Raw genomic sequence first — 21680 nt, forward strand, 5'->3', positions numbered from 1 at the left:
CCTATGGAATACATCATGCCTAGTATGTGCATAATAGCGCTTACAGGTATGAAGGATCGTAGAGCCCTGGAGGAGAGGCTCGCGCAGTTGGATGACCTTGAAGAATAATGATTTTTGGCTGGATTTTACCAGCAAGTCCAAAAGCAGCGTGAAAATGCATGGCACGACCAACACATCAAGTTGCGCACATTCAAGGAAAACGATTTGGTTTTTTTGTATGATTGTAAGTTTGATAAATTCCCCAGAAAGTTTAGAATGCACTAGTTAGGGTCGTATATTATTAAGGAGATTATTGATGGAGGCATGGTATAATTGGTCAAGTTAAATCTAGAACCCTTACCAGGAAAGGTGAATGGCAGTCACTTGAAGCCATAGACCGGCGATCCGACGATATGACTATATGGAAGTAGCATAGTCTTAGCACTCCAGGAAGCTGAAAGGAGGCGCGAGACTATGAACTACACTGCCCGGGAGTTGCACGATGTCAGGATTGCACGCAGTAGCCAAGTGTCACATGGGTTGCAACAACGCGAAGATAGTTGTGTTGGCACACAGCTCTGCTAGAAAGTGACTGTTAAAGTCACTATTCATGATTTGATGGTTGGTTTGATGCCAAATGGAGTGGGCAGCAGGCATTTAAGGCGAAATTTTTGGGCTAGATTCTTGAAAATCTGCCACAAATGTAGCATTAATGGACCAAATGTGGGGGGAACAGTTGAATTCAAATTCAAAAGGCGCCATAAATTACAAGTGGCTGTCCAACAAACAACACTTGGCAATTTGAGAACTGAGTTGCTGCACGCTCAAGTATTCATGAACCGAGACTTATTTGAGACTTTGAAAGTGAATTCGTTGTTTGATAAACTACCAGAGACTCTGAAAGAACTGTGGAGTAGCGCTATGTCAGCACCTGAAGAAGCCATGGACACAGGAGTAGTGACAGCTAAGGAAGCCGCGTAGGAAATTGCGGAAGTGGAAGCCCCAGAGAGTGTCGGAATAATCCTTGAGGTCCCTAAATCACCACAAACACCGAGACCCAAGAAGGATAAGTAGGCCATGATCCTGGTCTGCGTCTTGCCCAGAAATCCACTGAGGACCAAGCTCACATTGCAGGAAAAGCGGAAGGCCATTAATTTGGAGGTCGATGAGGAGTCTAAAGAAATCCTAGTGGATGAGAAGGGTGAGGATGTAGAGATGGAAGCTGAAACCTAGGTTACAGACCCTATTACCCAGTTACCTGAATATGTTCCTCCGCGAAAGGGTAAAGCTAAGGTGCTGAAGGATATAGATGAGAGAAAGAGATCCCTGCAAACTCCGCTACTCCCAGACGATATTGTTTTTGAGGGAGCACACTTGGGGCGGGTTCCTGTGTTGAAATTTGAAGATTGGGACCTCGCAGACCACGAGAAGTTCTCGTATTTAGTGACTGTGAAGATGGATGTGACGACTGGAATGATTGAATTGGAGCGACGCAAATGGCTTAGAGGTGTAGAGAAAGTCATGTTATTAAACTTGGTTTGGGTGTCGCATTACCACCAAGCCCCAGTGACCATTTTCATCATCAGGAAGCTGCTCTGCTTGGTGCATGATGGGTTCTTGTGGTTGGAGGAGCCCATACCAATCACAAACCATTTGATTCACCGGATTACACAGCTACCTTGCTCTGGGGAGGATCAAACAAAAATTTTAGAGTGAAAAGGTGGTGAGTTGGCCCTCACAAATCCAATGAAAAATAAGTTTAAGTTGGATAAGAAGAAGCGAGGGTATGCCTTCTCCAGCATCAACAACCCTACAGTCAAGGTTGCGACACAAATATTGGCAGGGAAGGTGATGCGGAAGTGTTGTACAGATGAGGTGCCCACACCAATGGTTTCACTAGCGGCACAATGCGCAAAAGGAGTCCAGTTCAACTGGGTGAACTACCTATGCAGAAAGTCCTTGCGAACTGTTGCGAGGCATAGGGGTAGGGCAAAACATTTCATTAGGCATGGCTCCTATTGTCGATAGTACTGGTGGCATGGGAATTGCCCAAAGATAGCCAATTCCCTTCGGTCACACAGGACTTTCCAGAGGCAATGAAGTATGCTTCACTGTGGGCGACCGAGGATGCAAAGAGGATAAACGAGAGAAATATATTTTGGATATTAATGGAAATGAATATTCAGATGGGGATCAATCACAAGCCACAATTATCGCTCATAGTCTACAACAGTTTGTAGAGCTTTGTAGAGTTCAAAGCAGACTTCCACCATGTCTTCATTAGGGCGTGGAAGGACCCTATGAAGATGTGACATGATTTACCATATTTGGCGACTAATAATGTGATATTAGCAGTCCTTGAGTCTTGACCGGCCGGAGTGGTGCACTCCAGCTGGCTCCGCAGTGGAAACAGAGAAGTCCACCACACAACACAAGATGGAAGAGACAAAACTTCAGATGGCACAATTGGCGGAGAAACGTAGAAAGGAAGAATCAATGACTAAGGCCCAGGTAGCGCACGACGTTGCGAAGTTGGCGAAACAATAACAGAAAATAGGACAAGAAGAGCACGAAGGACAGAAGTCACCTTCACCCAAACCAGAGACATACATAGAACAAGGTGGCGTGGACCCGCAATCAACATCCATCCAACTCAAGCATCTGTGACCATGAGAACAGACAGTGCTACGAAAGAAGACAAAGGCATCAAAGACTTCTTTTGACCCAATCACCCTCACTGAGGGGTATTTACATGATATCGACGAAACGGTGAGGGATGTCACTACGGAGGACCTCCAACAGTTTGAGGAACAACAACAGTTGGTATTGGGGGCTCTCCAGACACAAAGAAAAGAGTTGCAGGTGTGCACTCCACAGGCTGGCACAGTGTCCACCAGCCTCGCAGTTGGCACTTTAGCTGTCGAGGAAATGTTGTGCACAAGGGTGACCAATACGATAGTGCTACCAGATGGGGCACTTACTACAAAGAAGGAAGCTGACAGACCCATGGTGAGCAGTTTGAAAGGGGTAGGGTTGAACATGGTTGCACTCCCTCGGGAGACACTCTACCTCTTACAAGATGGAGTCACGTAGAACTTCGGGCCAAGGAGAGTCGCGCACTGCAGGTGATGAGTGAGAAACGCATCAACATTGAACAATTGGGCCTATAATGCAATGAGGCAGTTGAGCAGAATCAACAGATTATGCAGGTGATAGAGGAAGCCTGCTGAATGGTCCTGGAGTTGGACATTTAGGCAGAAGAACCAGTGGAGGCATGCATCTGCAAATTGGCCACAGGGGTGTGCAACGCTAGAGAAGAGATGGCCAGGGTTCAACTAGAGCTGAACCTGCAGATCACAGAATGTAGTTGAAGGCTCAGCCTTCAACTTCGTCGGAAATCAGGGAATAGCGAACCACTGTTGTTACAGCAGCAACAACGACGATTGATAGCATAGTGGCAGACTGCATGAAACTATTCGAGCAGTCATTCGAGGTCCTAACCACCCTACAGGAGGACCCGAATGTAGAGCACCTAGAGACAGAGGTACATGAGCTACAACAGAAGTATGACGAAGTAAAAGGGACCGCGCAGATGGTTTCCCTTACATAGAGGCTTGCAAGGATGCAGGAGGCAAAGGCGCTCAAGGAACAAGTGGATGCCGCTCGGCATAAGGAAGCAGTCTTAAAAGCGTGCCTACAGCCATGGATCGATGAGGCTTATACAATTACAGCCTCCATTTAAGAAAAGCTCGTGCAACTGCAAGAAACTCAACAAAGGATTTAGGGCAACAGCAGTCACCGACCAACACGTGGAGGAAGTTCAGTAGGCAGCCTCTCAGTGCACTGCCGAAGTTGCAGCGATCCAAATAGATCTAGGAGGTCTTCACGCTAAGATCTTTACACCTACAGAGTGACTCGAGGGCGATTCACGATGTTTGTGTTGGGGGTCTGTTGGGCGCGAGATCCCCAAAGGTCATTTTTGGGGCTTAGAGCCCAGATTTTGGTCCAATTTTGTAACTCCAATGTAAAGACTCCGCATTTCGTGGGCGCGGACTGTGTAGTTGTTAAAGAGTCATAGGGTTGTCCGCTCTTATTTTGATAATGTAATGTCGGCTGTAGAAAATCTACCCATGGTCTGTGGACCATGGGATTGTATAAATATAGCTAAGCTCTAAGTAGTTTAGAGACAACTAGATGAATAATGAAGATATGATGTATGCGAGATAGCTCTGAAGTGTAAGTCTAAGTTTTGGGTCGTAACATAGGTAGAGGCTCTGCAGCTGAGTTCGTAGAGGCCTAGTAGTCCGCAGCTGAGTGCGCGGACCCCTGCAGTTGAGTGCACAGGGTGAGTCGAGTCTATAACCATTTGGAAGTATTAATAAAGAGAATTTTTCTATCATTTATGCGTCTTTATTTCTTGTTTATGCTTCTATTTTATTGGGTATGAATTTCACTTCTAATGCTTATATGATGTGCAAATGTGTATAACTGTATTGGTTAAGTGAACACACGTAGGAACATCTGTTTTCGCGAAGCTAACTAAGATCTATTATTAAGATAAGTAAGACACTTAGCGTAGTTTAGGAGATATTTTAGTTCATTGCCTTAGCAACACGAAAGCATCTCAACCCCTGGTTAGGGTTGCGCAAAAGCCGATTATAAAACTTCACAAAGGTACTAAAGGATAGAGTAGAAGGATAAGAAACCTGTGTGAAGGGAGGTATAGTTGGAATAAACCAACATCGCACCCATCTTAAGGGTGCAGAAACTTGGTTCCAGCATCCCCCCATACTGCTTCAGATGAGACTTCAATTCTTACTCTGCATGCTAATGCCGAAAGGGCCAGTAGTGTATGGATTTGTTTGGCTAACTAACGCTTAACCTAGGTTAGGCCTCATCAAGACAACATATTGGACAATTTATCTTTCATATTTCATTCCTTACTTCTGAGCTACAGAGCGAATGTCTTGTCTCTTCTAGAAATAGGTCGAATACGCTTGTGTGTATATGGTAGTCCAAATATCCAATTTGAGACCGACTTGCAACTGTTGATGTCGACTTGAAAGATTAGGTAGTTGACTTGGTGGAGGAGGAGAATTTACATGAAAATATTTTTTCTTTCTTGACACAAAGATCCAAAGAAGGGTCTATAATATAATAATAATGTCGATGACTCAAAATATAATTCTAGAAGCCTACAATGGAGGCTTTGTTAGAAATTAATTAACGGAGCGATGGAAGACATAAAATATTGTGAAATCACAAACAAAGGAAAACATAAAATAAGAGAGAGACAGATATACGTGCTTCACCCAATTTGGGCTACGTCTATGGAGAAATAGGCAAGAATTCCTTTTATATTATCCAGCGAAATGAAGAGATAAAACCTACAACAAATACAGTGTAATTTCCCCCGCTCTCACACAATCTCCTCTCTCTTTTTTGCACAAAATAATGAATGCCTAACCGTAATACAATTCCCTCATATAAACTAAGGGTTTCCTTCAAGGGAAAAGAAACCTAAATTAACACAACTTCTATCGGCATATATTTCACCTGATGAATGACCCAGATTGACTATTAAATTGCAATATTTTATAAGGCAATTTTTATCAAAATTTTACGTTGGGGAGGGGGGGCGAGGTGGGGCAGCCAGGGGGGCTCATAAAATCACCGTCACCCCCATGGACCCCCTTGATGGCGATCCTACGGGCGGCATTTCTTCCCTGTTAGGAATTGGAGTCCAACACGGCTAAACTGAGACCTATGAATCAAGAAAATAATTAGACTCCACACCCAATAGGCTTTGACCTATTGACCATTGACCCAAGCATGTGTTGGTTTGTTGGGGCCTGACCCAGGTTCAGAAGTGATTTAGCCAAACAAATCCTGAAACTACCAGCCCATTCAGCAACAATCCGCAGAGCGCTAACTGAGATCTCACCCGAGGTAGTATAGGAGGGTACTGGAACCAGGTTTCCGCATCGTAGGGATGTCTTGATGAAGGTTGGGAAGTTTGTGAACCAATCCTGTGCGCTTTCGCTACTCCGCGCAGCCATCTAATCTTCACGTAGCTCTGTAAAGAACGCGAAGAGGAACTGTCTAGATCCCTTGTCCTTACTGTGTTATTATTACAAATCTAACTTAATTTTGTGGGCCCAATATTCTCATCAATCATTCAAAATTCATAACAAGTGTGCGCAATCATAAACTATAAAGAGATGCATAAAAATATAACAGAAGCATAAACACACAGATCTATGAGCAGATGCACAATATTTCATAATCAACTTATCTTTTATTAAACCTTTGTTCAGTTACAATCCCAACTCCGCCCTGCACACTCAGCTGCAGGGGTCTGCACACATAGCTACGGACTCTACTAGGCCTCTGCGCACACAGCTACAGAGCCTCTTCCTATTCCTACAACCCAAGACTCGAGCTTATAAACTCAGAGCTAATTCAATATTCAAAACCCATAATACTTCTGAAAGTTCAGAACTCCCTTTACACTTAAAGCCTCGCTCTATTTATACAATCCCATGGTTCGCAAACCATGGGTAGGCCGACATACCATACATTAGATTATATTATTTTATGGTGGATAACCCTAGACTCTCGCACTCCGCACCCGCATTTCGTGGGGTCTTACATTGCATTTGACCAAAATTCAGGTTACAAGCCCCAAAAACCCGCTATGGGGGGATCCGCTGCCCAACAAGCCCCCAACACAATCATTGTGACTCATCCCCAGTCACTCAGCTGGTGCGGTGATCTTCACGTGAAGTTCATCCAGCAAACTCTGCCCTTCGCTTACTTCCACAACACATTATTTCGCTATCTGTTGTACCCGTTGTGCGTGGATCTCCGATGCTTCGTTGTCAGGTGAAATTCCTTGTCTGAGTGCATATATGCCCTGTATTTGTGCTAGCTTTCCCTCGATCTTGGTGGTGACCGTGAATGCTTCCTCGAGCCAAGGCTAGATGTGTTCTTTAAGCACTGCTTCTTTATGTTTCGTGACATCCACCTATTCCTTTAGAGCCTAGGCCTCCCTCATCTTGGCTAGTTGCTGAGTAAGGGCGACTGTTTGCGCGGTCCCCCGAACATTGTCATAGGCCTGCTGCAACTCCCGCGCTTTTGTCTCTAATCGCTATAGCATTGGGTCTTCTTGTAGTGAAGTGAGGGTGAAGAGTGATTGATCTAACAAGCCTGTGCAATCCTGTATGGCGTGCTCTATTGCTTCCAATCCTGATTGAATGGCATAGTGCCACTGCTCTTTGACTTCCAGTGGTGTAGAGGGTTGCACCTTCAGCCACAGCTCTGCGATCTGCAGGTTGAGGTCCAGCTGGATCCTCGTTGCTTCCTCCTTTTCCTCGCAGAATCCAATGGCCAATTTGTGGATTCGTATGCCTATAGGTAAGTCTGTTGCAATCTCTAGCTCTGGGACGCGGTGACATGCTTCCTCGACAATTTGCTCCAACTACTGAGTCTGTGCTACCGCTTCATCGTGTTGGAGGCTCAACTGCTCGATGTTGATTCGTTGTTCATTGAGCATCTGTACTGCGCGTCCTTCTTGAGCGCGGATCTCTGTCGTCGCTCCATCCTGTAGCTGGTATAATATCTTTTTGTGGAAGGGTAGCCAAGTTTAGGCCAAGTCCCTTGAGCCGGCCTACCACAGCTCTATCCTCCATGATTTCCGTTGTCAGCGATCCTTTTGGTAGCGCGACAGTATTAGCCATTTTGGCTCGCAACAACTGCTCGGTTGTTGATGTATACGTAGCCCCGTAGATAGCTATTGTTCCCTCCTGTGGGGGCCACACCTGAAGTTCATGGAGTTGTGCCATAAGTGCCCCCAACACATTTTATTGCTCTGTCATTGCTTCCTGGAGCACCTCCCTGGTTTCTTCGCGAACTATGTCGCCGATGTCGTATAGGTCACCCTCGGTCAGTGTAATAGGCTCCCCATCCAACTTAGAAGCCTTGGTATTCTTTTGTGGCCGTGTTTGTTCCATCTTTCACGGCCATTTCAATTGTTTTAAGGTGGTGCTTGGGTCTGCGCCTTTCGTTGTATCATCTGCCCCCTGTCCTGTGGTTAGGTCCGGGCCTCTTTCTTCCTGCATCGTAGTGGCCCCTACTACTGCTACCTTTTCCACTGCGGCTTTCGTTGCTTCCCGGGAAGCCCGTACTTCTTCAGCTAGCTGCTCGTTTTGCTTCTGTTGTGCTAGTAGCTTGGCTGCAACCTTCTGTTTCTGAATCTCCGTCTTATCGTGCACCACCAAATCTGGTGCGTGCCATTCTGGTGGCCATGTGTTGAGAACCACGAAAACAACATGATCTATTGCGATGAAGGGGAGTGTGGTCCACTTTTTCTCTGGGTCCTTCCATGCCCTGATATACACACTGTGCATATATGCTTTAAAGTCTGCAAAGCTCCTCAAACTATCGTAGATAGAGGGTATAGGCATGACCGTTTGTTGATCCATAGTCATATGCTCGCCTCCATTAGTACCTGGAAGATCTTGGTTTGTCAGATTCGTGTGGCATCCTTTTTCGCCCATAGTGACGCGTATTTTTCTGCCTCTGGCCAATCTTGGTCAAGGGGAGGAAACTGACTATCCTCAGGAAATTCTCCTGTAACCAACAAGATGGATAAGAGGAACCACGTGTAGTGGAAGGTCTTACCCTGCTCCTGGGCCTCCCTGCAGTTCGTCGGGAACTCCTCACAGAGGAGCTACGCCCAGTTGAACCGTACCCCTTCTGCGCATTGCTCGGCCAATGCGACGACCATTGCTGGTACCTCATTACCACGACATTTTCTCATTACCTTTCCTACCAACAACTCGGTAGCGATGCAGAACCCTTTGTCCTGAATGCTAGCAATAACATAACCCCTCTACTTTTTCTCCAACTTATATTTCTTTTTCATGGTCTTCGCAATCGCCAAGTCTCCACTTGTACCAGCTAGTTCCATGGGGTCCCTTCCCATACAGGGAAGCCGAGAAATCCTATGAATAAGCTCTTCTGTGATGGGAATGGGATCCTCTAGCCACAAGTACCCATCGTGCACCAGGCAAAGCAGTTTCCTGATGACAAATATCATTATTGGTGCCCTATGAAAGTGTGGAATCAATAGGAGGTGGAGTAGCTCGACCTCCTCCAACCTGTGCAGCCATTTATGTGGCAACAGTGTTGTAACTGCCTCCTCCGTGCTTTGTTCCATGAGCTGGCTAATTTCCAAATGAGGGAACTTCTCGCTATCTATGAGGTCCCAGTCTTCAAACTTCATAGTCGGTACGCGGCCCACAACCGAACCTTCAAACAGAGCTCCCGGGGGGAGGAACGAGGTGTTGAGTGTGCTTTTAATGACATCCAAATCTTTAGGTACCTTTACCCTCCCTTTCCACGAAAGGACATACTTGGGTAGCTTTGTTGTGGCGCGTACTGGTTGGAAGTCTTCTTCCATCTCTTCATCTGGTTCCATCTCTTCTACAAATGTTTGAGGATCCTCCTCCTCATCATCGCTCTCAATATTAATTGTTTTTCCCTTTTCTTCCATCGACAATTTCCCAAACCACAGATTTCGAAGAGACATACGGATTGGTCCTGCTACCTGTGGATCCTTTTTGGGCCTCAACGTCCGGGGCGATTTTGGAATTTATGGTGCATCCCCCACCGGTGATATAGGGCTCGATGCAACTTCCTTGGCGGTTGAAATTGCTCAGCTCAGAAGGTCCTGCGTCTCTTTCGGTAATGCTTCAAATATTGAACTTTCTTTCAAAGCCTCTAAAGTCGTAAAGTCCATACGCAATAACTGAATTCTCAAGATGCCAAGGGTTGTACAATGGATGACCATCTGGGATTTATAGGCTTGCAGAATTCAAATTCGACCGTTCCCCCATTTTTGGCTCATTAATGCTATATTGGCAGCAGATCATTTAAAATCTAGTTTTGACTTCGTGTCTTAATTACCCGCCGTCTGCTCCTCATTTCCTTAAATTGGACATATTATCATGAATAGTGACACCAACGGTCACTTTCCAACCTATCCACGAAGAAACGTAGTCCCTTGTGTGCGAATGCGATCAGTGCATCATACTGATCCTACGCACAACTTCTGGGTCGCGCAACTCCCATACAGACTCTTTTATAGTCCCAGGCTCTCTTTCAACTACTTGGAGCACTGAGACTGTGCTTCCTACAGATATTTAGGTGGTTTCAATACTGGTGCGAGGCTTTAAGTCACCTTCTGGCTCAGTCAGTGGGCCTCCCTTAGTTACCATTGCGCTAATCAGCGCTTTGCATTCTTCCTTATTCGGTGTGCTTCCTTGGTTGCTTTGCCTGATAAGGTGCGGTCGCAGCCATGGTAGTATGGCCAAAATATCCCAATGACAATCTTCTTGTGCAGTGGTAGGGTTGCCCATACGTGGCCCCATCCTTTTGTCAATGCATAATGCTTGCGAGATTTTGGTTTCCAGTTTTATGATATCCTCGTCCATGAATATGCTTTCCTGCTTCAGTCGTACCTAATCTTCTTCGAGTTTGTGAAGCTCAAGGTTCCCTCGCTGAATGGCTTCTTGAATCTGCATATGTTCGTCCTTGTGTAGTTGCATAATATCTTCGCTCTGGTCCTCGTGATTTGTTGCAATTATGGGAGTGATTGCGTGAGGATTCTTTCCCAAAGCTACGGCCTTGACTTTGCTCATTGTCTTCGTAACCATTTCCATGCTCAAGTTCTTGCACATGTTCCTATAGGTGCATCAGACCGCTGGCATGCGTAGGTCCCAATCAGTTTGTCCCGTCTAGTAGACTCTATTCAGGATTACACATAGCTTTGTGAAGGCTCTGATGTGGAATTTTTGTCTCTTTTCCTGCTGCCACGTTGGGTTCTGATTTTCGATCCTTAGTCTGAGACATGCTTGCACAACACACGTCTGCACCCATCGACACAGGTGGGCGCACAAACCACTTCGTCCTTGATGCCCGGCTCGTGTTCGACACTGGGGACTTCCAAACCGTAAGCGCATATGCCTTCTACATTCGCACCAGTTCCCCATAGTCTTTTGATGTGTACTATACCATTGTGTGGGTATCGCGCACAACGCCCATTCCAGCACACCATATCATTGTTGTTCTGGTACTGCACTTTCAAATTTATCTAAGAGTTCAACCGGTTCTGCTAGCATTCCATCTCTTCATCTGAATCCGAAGTACATGAACTTTCGCGATCCCATGAGATTCTCCCATCTACAGTTGGGTTCACTAGATCCTGGTCTTGCCCCATTATCTGGTAAATGCAATCCAACTCATCATCGCTGTCATCGTCGCGCACAGGTTCAGTGTAGTGTGCTGCTTCTACTGGATCTAGTGGAACTAATATGCGAAGGGACTTTTTCTCGAATATCATCTTCTGCCTCTTCAGGTTGATGACTCCATTCATATCAGTGGCCCAATATATTCCTAGCAATGCGGGGTAAGGTTTGTTGTCATCAAAAATCTCTATCACCTCAAAGTCCGTCTGTGTGCTCGTGCCTTTGATATCAACTGTTACCCCTTGCAACCTCCCCATGGGCAAGATCTTTTGTTGGTTCGCCATCCGTAATTGAATAGAGGACCACTACAATGCGGGCCCGCCCATGTGTTCCCATGTTTGCTTTGGTAAGACATTCGCATCCGAACCTAGGTCTAGGATTACCTCATCCATTTCATATTCACCAATCTGCGCCGTCAATCTCATTTCCCTCCTGGTGCGCAATGCATGCTTTCTCAGTTTTCAGACTACGCGCGGTTCCCTTGACCTTGCGCACCTAGTTATCAACTCCTGTAGTCCTTTAACCGCCCTATTGTTGCGCAACAATTTCATGCATGTCTCTAAAAAGGTAGTTAGCATAGAAGGATCCATTCCTGGCTCTGGTTGATCCTTACTACCTGAAGTAGAGGCCTCCGCGAAGCTCTTCTTAGCTTCCATAAACGTCTCCTTTGTGCGTTCCAAGTCAAACTCAGGTTCCTTTGTAGGAGCCTTGCAAACCCATGTATCTTCCTCGGGCTGCTTCCCCTTATCTTCCCCTGTGGTCGTGCCACTTCTGAGCATCATGTTCACGTTGGGGTCTTCTTCACACGATTCATACCTCATCATTTGGATATTCTGAGTCAAAGTAGGTTGTAGTACCCCTTTCTTACGCATCTGTGTCATCAAAGTAGGACAGTCTACCATTTCGTGATCAAACTGAGAACAGTACGAATAAGATATTCTTGTTGGGTTGGTACAATCGCGAGCGTAGTGCCCCAGTCCTCCGCAATTGTAACAGATTAACTGTCCTTAGCCCCTTCCTGGCCCCATTCCTCCTCGTCCTCGACCTCGGCCCTGAAATCCAACACGCGCCATCCCCATGGCTGGGTCGAGGCCTCTTGTTTCTGTTTTCATTCTATATGCTGGGGTCCACTCCATCATTAACTCGTAGCTACGACAAGTATTCTCGTCGTGGCCCACCGATCTAGAAAAATTGCAAAATAGTTGTTGGAGAGTCTGTGTATACTTCTGCAACAAATGACAATTATCCATCGTGTGCTTTCCTCCTATCTGACAGATCGTGCACCATAGCGCGGGTGTCGCACTTGGCCCTACCCGTTCCTCTAGTCTCAACAGCATTGGCCTCCCTCCTGCCAAGTAGTTCACGAATACTGGACAGTGGTCTTTGTCATGGCCCTGGCCTTTGCATTTTATGCACCACACTTCCTCGCGCACCTACGGCCGTGGCGCTATATCCTGCTTCAAACTCTGCATCTCCAAGCATAGATTCTATAGTTGCGCATGGATTTGTTGTACTCCCAACCCCAAATCCTATATTGGTGTTTCGTGCAACCTCGTCGCCATTTCCAACGCTTCGGCCTGGGTTGAAAGCTTTTGCTGTGACAACATCGTCCTCAGGTGTGGTGTCAAAGATGCCACAAACCATGCGCGGTGCTGTGCATCTGTTAACATCATATTAGCCTCGCGGATCGTACACTTCAGCCTCTGATCCAGATCCCAGGGGGTCTCGCCTAGAAGCATCACGATCTCCTTAAACCCGATGATGGACTGTGTCTCTGATTTCGATCAACTAAATTCTCTGTTCAGCGCATTCTGGATCTCCACTATTCTTGCATTTGGGTGATCATTAGAGTGCTTGATATACCATGTCAGCGCGCGATCCTGCAATGCACTTACCAATGTGGCCTTCTTAATGTTGTCATCCGTGACCCCTTGTGCTTCCCACACTGCTCTTACCATGAACCAAAACTGGTTCGGATCCTCATTCCCTACTCCTCTGAATACGGGTAGCTTGATTGTGCTCGCCATGCTGAACCATGGGGGTGGTGGAGGTGGGGTGGGTGAAGATGGAGGTGAAGGAGGTGAAGTGGGTGATGGCATAAGTGGAGGTGATAACTGTGGAATGCATTGCCTTATTGAATTGACTGCACTTATTGAAGAAACCCGAGTGCGCTCTTCCTCGCTCTCTCGTGAAGGTTAAATTAAGGGACCGTTTCTTAATCCTTTGATACCTTTGTAGATCATTTCGCTCCGCTTTGTTCCAAACATCAATGTATTCGCATAACCCGCTTTTCACATAACATCATCTTAATCTAGGTATTCAAGGATTTGATGTACCTACCTCGCGGTCCCTTGCGAAAATGTTGTTCTACTTCACTATAGCTCATGGTCGTGTCTACCGCGAACTCAGTGATAAATCCCCCTATTATCTGGTTGAGCCAATGGTCCATGGCCTGTGCGATCTTATTTTCTGATGCTTCTAATCTGCGCACCAACTCCGGAGTCCACACTATTGGTTGATCGAGCTTATACCTTCCCTCGCTGTTGGCTAACCTCGTGATCTCATCATACAGTTCAGAAGAGAAGGACGCAAAGAAGATCTCGTGGATTTTCATATATACGTAGCGATCTAACCACCTTTTTCTCGGATATTTGTGGAGTTCTGTTTTCCTGTGTCACGAACTCGTGAAGCTTCCAATCCAACCAATCTTCAATTTCCTTCTTCGCAAGATTCTAGTGTTCTAACATCATACATCCCTTAGGTAGATCCTAGTCCCGGCAACGGAACCATTTGCTGGCTTTTTAGGGCCTGACCCAGGTTCATAAGTGATTTAGCCAAACAAATCCTGAAACTACCGGCCCTTTCAGCAACAGTTTGCAGAGCGCGGATTGAGGTCTCACCCGAGGTAGTATGGGAGGGTGCCAGAACCAGGTTTCCGCACCTTAGGGATGTCTTGATGAAAGCTGGGAAGTTCACGAACTGATCCTGCGTGCTTGCGCTGCTCCGCGCAGCTGTCTAATCTTCACGTAGCTCTGTAAAGAGCGCAAAGAGGTGCTGTCTAGATCCCTTGTCCTTACTGTGTTATTATTATAGATCTGACTTAATTTTGTGGGCCCAATATTCTCATCAATCATTCAACATTCATAACAAGTGCGCGCAATCATAAACTGTAAAGAGATGCATAAAAATATAACAGAAGCATAAACACACAGATCTACGAGCAGATGCACAATATTTCAGAATCAACTTATCTTTTATTAAACCTCTGTTCAGTTACAATCCCAACTCCGCCCTGCGCACTCAGCTGTAGGGGTCCGCGCACACAACTGCAGACTCTACCAGGCCTCTGTGCACATAGCTGCAGAGCCTCTTCCTATTCCTACAACCCAAGACTCGGACTTATAGACTCAGAGCTAATTCAGTATTCAAAACCCATAATATTTCTCAAAGCTTAGAACTCCCTTTACACTTAGAGCCTCGTTCTATTTATACAATCCCATGGTCGAACTCCCTTTACACTTAGAGCCTCACTCTATTTATACAATCCCATGGTTCGCGGACTATGGGTAGGCCGACATACCATACATTAGATTATATTATTTTAGGCTGGACAACCCTAGAATTTCGTGCTCCACACCTGCATTTTGCGAGGTATTACATTACATTTGACCAAAATTTGGACTATAAACCCAAAAACCCGCTATGGAGGGATCCGCTGCCCAACAGCATGAAACCCATGCTTTAATAAGACAATAAAATTTCTGTTTCTTTCTTTTTGAGAAACACATTACATCATGACTCAAATAAAATTACAAATACTAACACTAATTACATCCTTCCAACAAAAATTTAGAAGGAGAAAAGAATGTGAAAGAAAACCCATGTGGGTGGAGAGTGTGTCCCCCTTCCCACCATCATTCAAACAAATAAAACAACCTTGTATACCCCACATATTATATATGCCCAAGCCCATTTCGTGTTATATACTATGTCTCTCGGGATTTGATCTCATGATTTTTTGATACAACGCCATAAGAAAATCCCAAGATCAAATTCCTGAGATACATATGGTGCTCAATTGCGGTGGTTCTAAAATTTATATATATATATAATATTTTTTAATATTTGTATTATAAAATTTATAGTATATTTTATATATAATAACAATTCATATTTAAAAAAAATAAATAGTTAAATAAATTACATTTATATAAAATTAAATTAGCCATGAACAAAAATAATTTAAAAATTTATATTTATATTTACAAATTAATTAAATAAAAATCAATCTTAATCTAATTACTAAAATAAATTAAATTAAGAAAATAATTAAATTAATTAAGTTTTATTTACATATTTAAGTTAATTTAATTTATACAGTTTATGAGAAATTTTTGGCGTAAATCACAAGAAATTTCATTTGTCGACGCGTTTCGAACCAACTAGTTTGGTTCATCGTCAGGACAAGTTAAAGAATCAGATCTAGCTTAAAATCTTAAATAGTTAGATTAGAACATCCAACGGCTATAATTCTTGACCAGATAACGCCTATATTGTCTAATGGCTAAATTTGACCAGGAAACGGTTAGAATGACTAGATTAGGGGCAAAAACCTATATTTAAATAAATAAATTAATTAAAATAAAAGTAAAGGGACCATTTATAGTTATAAATATATAATAAACTAAATTAATTATAAAATAAATTAATATTTAATTATAGAAGTTATTATAAATATTAGAGTAATTAATAGTTAGTTATAAAATTTGTTAAATATATAAGTATTAGGGTAATATAGTTAGCTATATTCTTACTAAAATACGAGTTAAATGGACTATGTTAAAAATAAAATACAAAAAATAATAATAATAATTAATTTAATAGTTATTTATAGTGCATGATGTAATGGTCGGGGCGGTCGGTTTACACGCCCCCCGGCCAGTATCGAGTCCTGCGGAGCTGCGCTGCAGCGTATTTGGGCCATGGCCAGTGATGTATGTACTATGTACAGAATGTATTTGACAATATATAGCTTCTTCAGCGGGGCCCCGCCCCCCCTGAAAAAAAAAAAAAAAAAGAGTAAATAATAATAATAATAATAAATAAATGATAATACTTAATTTAATAGTTATTTATAAAAGTTATAAAAATGAAAGTATTAGAGTAACCTAAGGGTCATAAAAAAATTAAAAAATATTTAAAATTAGTTAATAGCTTAATTAAGGGTAAAAATTAGAATCCAATCAAAGATTAATTTTATTGTTAATTAAAATAAACTTAATAGCATAAATTAAGCGCTATTAAAATACCTCAAACAATAACAACCACACCTTAAAGGATAAAGGCCATAGGATACCTAGTAAGAGAGGGTTGGGACCGAACAACTATTGATCTTCTAGCCATCCTCTCTATTGAGATTGATAGGCCTTTTTTCGATCTCAAGGGCTTCCCCGAATTTCTGGTGATGGAACTGCGAAACTTTAGCAATAACACTAGCCTCCTTGATGCAGACGTGATGATTGGTTTTCTCCACATGCTCTGCTAAAGCAGAAGGATTCTTAGAAAACATAATGTCCTGTCGTCCTTTAGACCCCTTAACACCATTCGAAAGTCCCTCAGATCTATGAAGGATCCTATCAACCCTAAGGACATGAAAGGGGTTTATATTATCCCTTGTTCCTGTGGGACCCCCTATATTCGTGAGACAGGTCACTCCATTAATCAAAGGATTAATGAGCACGTAGCTGACCTTAAGCATAGGAGAACCAAGTCTTCTGCTTTAGCAAAGCATGTGGAGAAAACCAATCATCACGTCTGCATTGAGGAGGCTAGTGTTATTGCTAAATTTTTGCAGTTCCATCACTGGAAATTCAGGGAAGCTCTTGAGATCTAAAAAAGGCCTATCAATCTCAATAGAGAGGATGGCTGGAAGATCAATAGTTGCTGGGTCCCAACCCTCTCTTCCTAGGTATCCTGTGGCCTTTATCCTTTAAGGTGTGATTGTTATTGTTTGAGGTATTTTAATAGCGCTTAATTTATGCTATTAAGTTTATTTTAATTAACAATAAAGTTAATCTTAAATTAATCTTTGATAGGATTCTAATTTTTACCCTTAATTAAGCTATTAACTAATTTTAAATATATTTATTTATTTTTATTTTTTCTGATGACCCTTAGGTTACTCTAATACTTTCAATTTTATAACTTTTATAAATAACTATTAATTAATTAATTTTATTTTTTTTTCTAGTTAAGACTAACCTAAGTACCCACAGGGGATTTGAATCGATGACCTATCACAAGGAGTCCCTTAATAGCGCACCCATTCACCGTCAATCCAAAGCCCCGTGGGCATAAATAACTATTAAATTAAGTATTATCATTTATTTATTTATTTTACTCTTATACTTTCATATTTATAACTTTTATAAATAACTATTAAATTAATTATTATTATTATTATTTTAACATATTCCATTTAACTTGTATTTTAGTAAGAATATAACTAACTATATTACCCTAATACTTATATATTTAACAACTTTTATAACTAACTATTAATTACTCTAATATTTATAATAACTTTTATAATTAAATATTAATTTATATTAATTTATTTTATAATTAATTTAGTTTAATATATATTTATAACTATAAATGGTCCCTTTACTTTTATTTTAATTAATTAATTTATTTAAATATAGGTTTTTGCCCCTAATCCGGTCCTTCTAACTGTTTCCCGGTCAAATTTAGCCGTTAGACAATATAGCCGTTATCTGGTCAAGAATTATAGTCGTTGGATGTTCTAATCTAACTATTTAAGATGCTAAGCTAGATCTGATTCTTCAACTTGTCTTGACGATGAACCACACTGGTTGGTTTGAAACGCGTCGACAAATGAAATTTCTTGTGATTTACGCCAAAAAATCTCTCATAAACTTGATATGGATCACAGAAGCCTCAATTCAACAATCGAATCCCTGCACAGGAAAGCCATTGCTACCAAAGTTAATTTATACAATTAATAAAACATTAAAAAATACATATTTACATATTTTAATGTTTAGGCAGTGAAAATAATCAAACTTTGACCAAAGATATGTTTCTAACCGTAAGTCAGAATGAAGCAAAACTTGAACCATTGGAAAGCTCACAACAAAATGAATATAATGAAGATGTCAAAAACAAAAATCAAGCAAAGTGAAAATCAATCAAAATAATTCAAATTAAAAAATTCTAGGGGTGATATTAACCAGAATTTACATGAAAGACTCCATAATTTCAAAGAAATTAAGGAAGGTGGTTGAGACCTCAACAAGGCCATATTAATATCTTGCCGAGCACTCCATAATCAATAGCTAAATGATAGGGTCTCCTTTTCTCGTCTTTAGCCCAAAACTTTCTAAACTAGCAACAACTTCTACTTCCATTGAATAAGATTATATATTGTCTTATGTAAATATCTAACTCTCTCTATATTTTGCCACAAATTCTAGCTTAATATAATGAAATAGCAATACACTAATATAAATTAGTGCATATTCATGTTTCTTTTGTTACTAGAGTAAATATTATATTTTAGATAACCCTCTCTTTTTCCATATCCACTTATATAGTGGAGACCAAGAATGTTGTTTTTGTAAAAGTCTCTTCACATTCATGTTTGTAAATCTTTTATTTTAGATAACCCCTCTCTTTTTCCATATCCACTTATATAATGGAGACCAAGAATGTTTTTTAAGAAAAGTCTCTTCACCAATTTTCCATGGCATATATATATATATATACCAGTAATATTAAACCCTTAATTTGTCCTTTACAACTACCACATCCAAAAAAATACCCCCACATGGTACAGCTTATAATACAAGAAGATAAGTTTTTTGGGAAGTTGTGCAGAGTATCTTAAATCTAATTTTTCTGGGATGTAAAGTCCTTGTTTACACGCATTAAATTCTGTGGTGTTACAAATTTTAAGTCATATTTTAATAGAAAGTAGTGATTTAATTTTATGTTTTTATTTTTATTTTTAAATTAATTATTATATTTATTTAAATTTATTGTGAAATTATATTTAAAAAGAAAAAGTATAATATATAGATAGATAATATAAAATTTAGTTAAAAGGTATAGTTTTATTTATTAAAAAATTTTAATATTTATAATCAAAATATTAAATAAACAGATGTTAATAATTTATTTAATAACTAAATATAAATAAAATTCAATTAAATTTAGATAGTAGAGTCAAAAGTTTTATATGGTTTTATTTGGAAAACAAAATTCGGATTTGTATTATTTAAAGATTAATTATGAGTTTAAAAGTATTTAAAAAATTAAATTATTAATGAAATTTAAATTTAATATTATCTAAAAATAAATTTTTATTTAAAAAATATTTTTATTTTTAAAAATTAATTAATTTATATATATATATATATATATATATATATATATATTTGTTTTTGGTTTTACATATATATTAATTACATATAATCATTTTAATATTTTAATGAAGTAATACATTATATTTTTCCCAGTGAGTTTTTGGTTTTGATAAAATGAAAACTCATATTAAATGGGCAATTGCACACAAGGTTATTTGTCATTTGAATATTGCAGGTTACATAGGGAGGTATATGATGATTCAATAGCATAATTCTATAAGTTTGGTAGAGATGGCTGAAAATCTTTCTTACTCATTACTTGGAGGGTTCTCCCTTGCGGTGGAATGAGATAGTTCCCTTGGAGCTTAAACGGAAACTGGGGGAGTTGATTTTTTTGTAAATTCATTTTTTTGTTGAGGATTGACCCTCTTCTGATCAACAGGACCTTTGGATCTTTTTCCTTCCTTAGGATCCCTCCAACCACAATGGAATTCTTAGACTCCTGTGAGGAGGCAATCCCTTTCGGAAAGGGACAAACATTGTGATGGTGACCAACCACTTGAGCGCTATTTTATCTGGAAGGCCTTCATTGAGATCCACTTCATCAAATATGCAGACATAGGTGGAAATTCCTTCTGATAGCATTTCCTCGTTGATTTTTTATGAAAATCCAATTAAATTACCCACTTTTTCTAAGAGATATGGATGGGTAAAGTGATTGGGAAAGTTTGGCGACCTTATCCATACTGGAGTAGTCATTGCCGATAGTGTAAGAGGATTGAAGCCTAGGAACCATGACTTCATTGACAGACCAACTCGTCCCCAAAACCAGTGTCCTTGGTTAATGATTTTCTGCTTGTCCTTGAGACATTTAAAGACCACCATAAAAAATCTCTTTGAACAAAATATCAACTCCAAATTCTGAGTCCAATTCTCATAGACCCATTCCCTGAGGGCAGATGACGAAGGCCAAAATATGTAGAAATGACATATGATTTTTGTTGACACCTAATCATAGGGATTGGGTGAACAACTGAAATTAATGTAAATAAATAATAGAAAAGATGAAGAGTCACCGGGAGATGAAATGAACAATCTCTCCCTCATGTATATAATAATGACCAACCTGAATGAATATCATGATTTGTTTTGAGGAGTTACCTCCTCGTCTGACATGGTATCAGAGCCAGCGCCATTTTTGGCTTCCCTTTGCTTTGTAACTCCCTATTCTGCCTATTCTGTCTATGCAGACTGACATCTCTCTCACTATTATTATGCTTATTTTGGCTAGCCTGGAAGCTCTCACGCTACCTCCCATCCAAGAATACAGTCGACTCCTAGCTTGGCGCTCCTCATACATAGTCGACTCCCTAATTTTGAAATGGTTTCATTTGCTACGCGCTGCTTCTTCCACACTGTAACATGTTCCAGCTAATATACGACCTCTTATTGAAACAGTACCAGTGAATGGACACTTCTTGTCGATGTAGGTCCCTTGAAGCCAAGACCAACATTCTTCCAAAACTTGTTGCCACCTTTTCCAGGTCGTTTCCCCTTCCAGACGTCTTAGAACTGAGAAAGACTTTTGGTTGCTTTAGAAAAGCTCTCTCAGTCTGTTCTGCCATGGTTGAAAGATGAAGAGTCACCGAGACTCCCGCCGCAACTGCTCCTGCCTCTGCCTTAGACGATCTCTGTAATGTGGGCTCCCATTTTTAGCTCAAGGACCAGCCCAATCACGATGAGGAGAATGGCCTCCGTAAGGTGAGCGTTGCGTGGGATCGTGGTAAGTAGGATAGAACTACGACCGCTCCTCCCATAACTTGGGCTTCGTCCATATCGTGGGATATATCGTTGCTCCATATCGTGGGATATATGTTGGTCATTATTATGCGTGAGTGCTCCAGTTGATATGCTCATGGCCTATGCGTGAGTGCTCCAGTTGATACACTCATGGCCTATGCATGAGTGCTCCAATTAATACGCTCGTGGCCTATGCGTGAGAGCC

Source organism: Pinus tabuliformis, chromosome 8 (genome assembly GCF_031772625.1).
Source record: "Pinus tabuliformis cultivar Carrire ecotype Pingquan chromosome 8, CPIR1, whole genome shotgun sequence".
NCBI lineage: Eukaryota > Viridiplantae > Streptophyta > Pinopsida > Pinales > Pinaceae > Pinus > Pinus tabuliformis.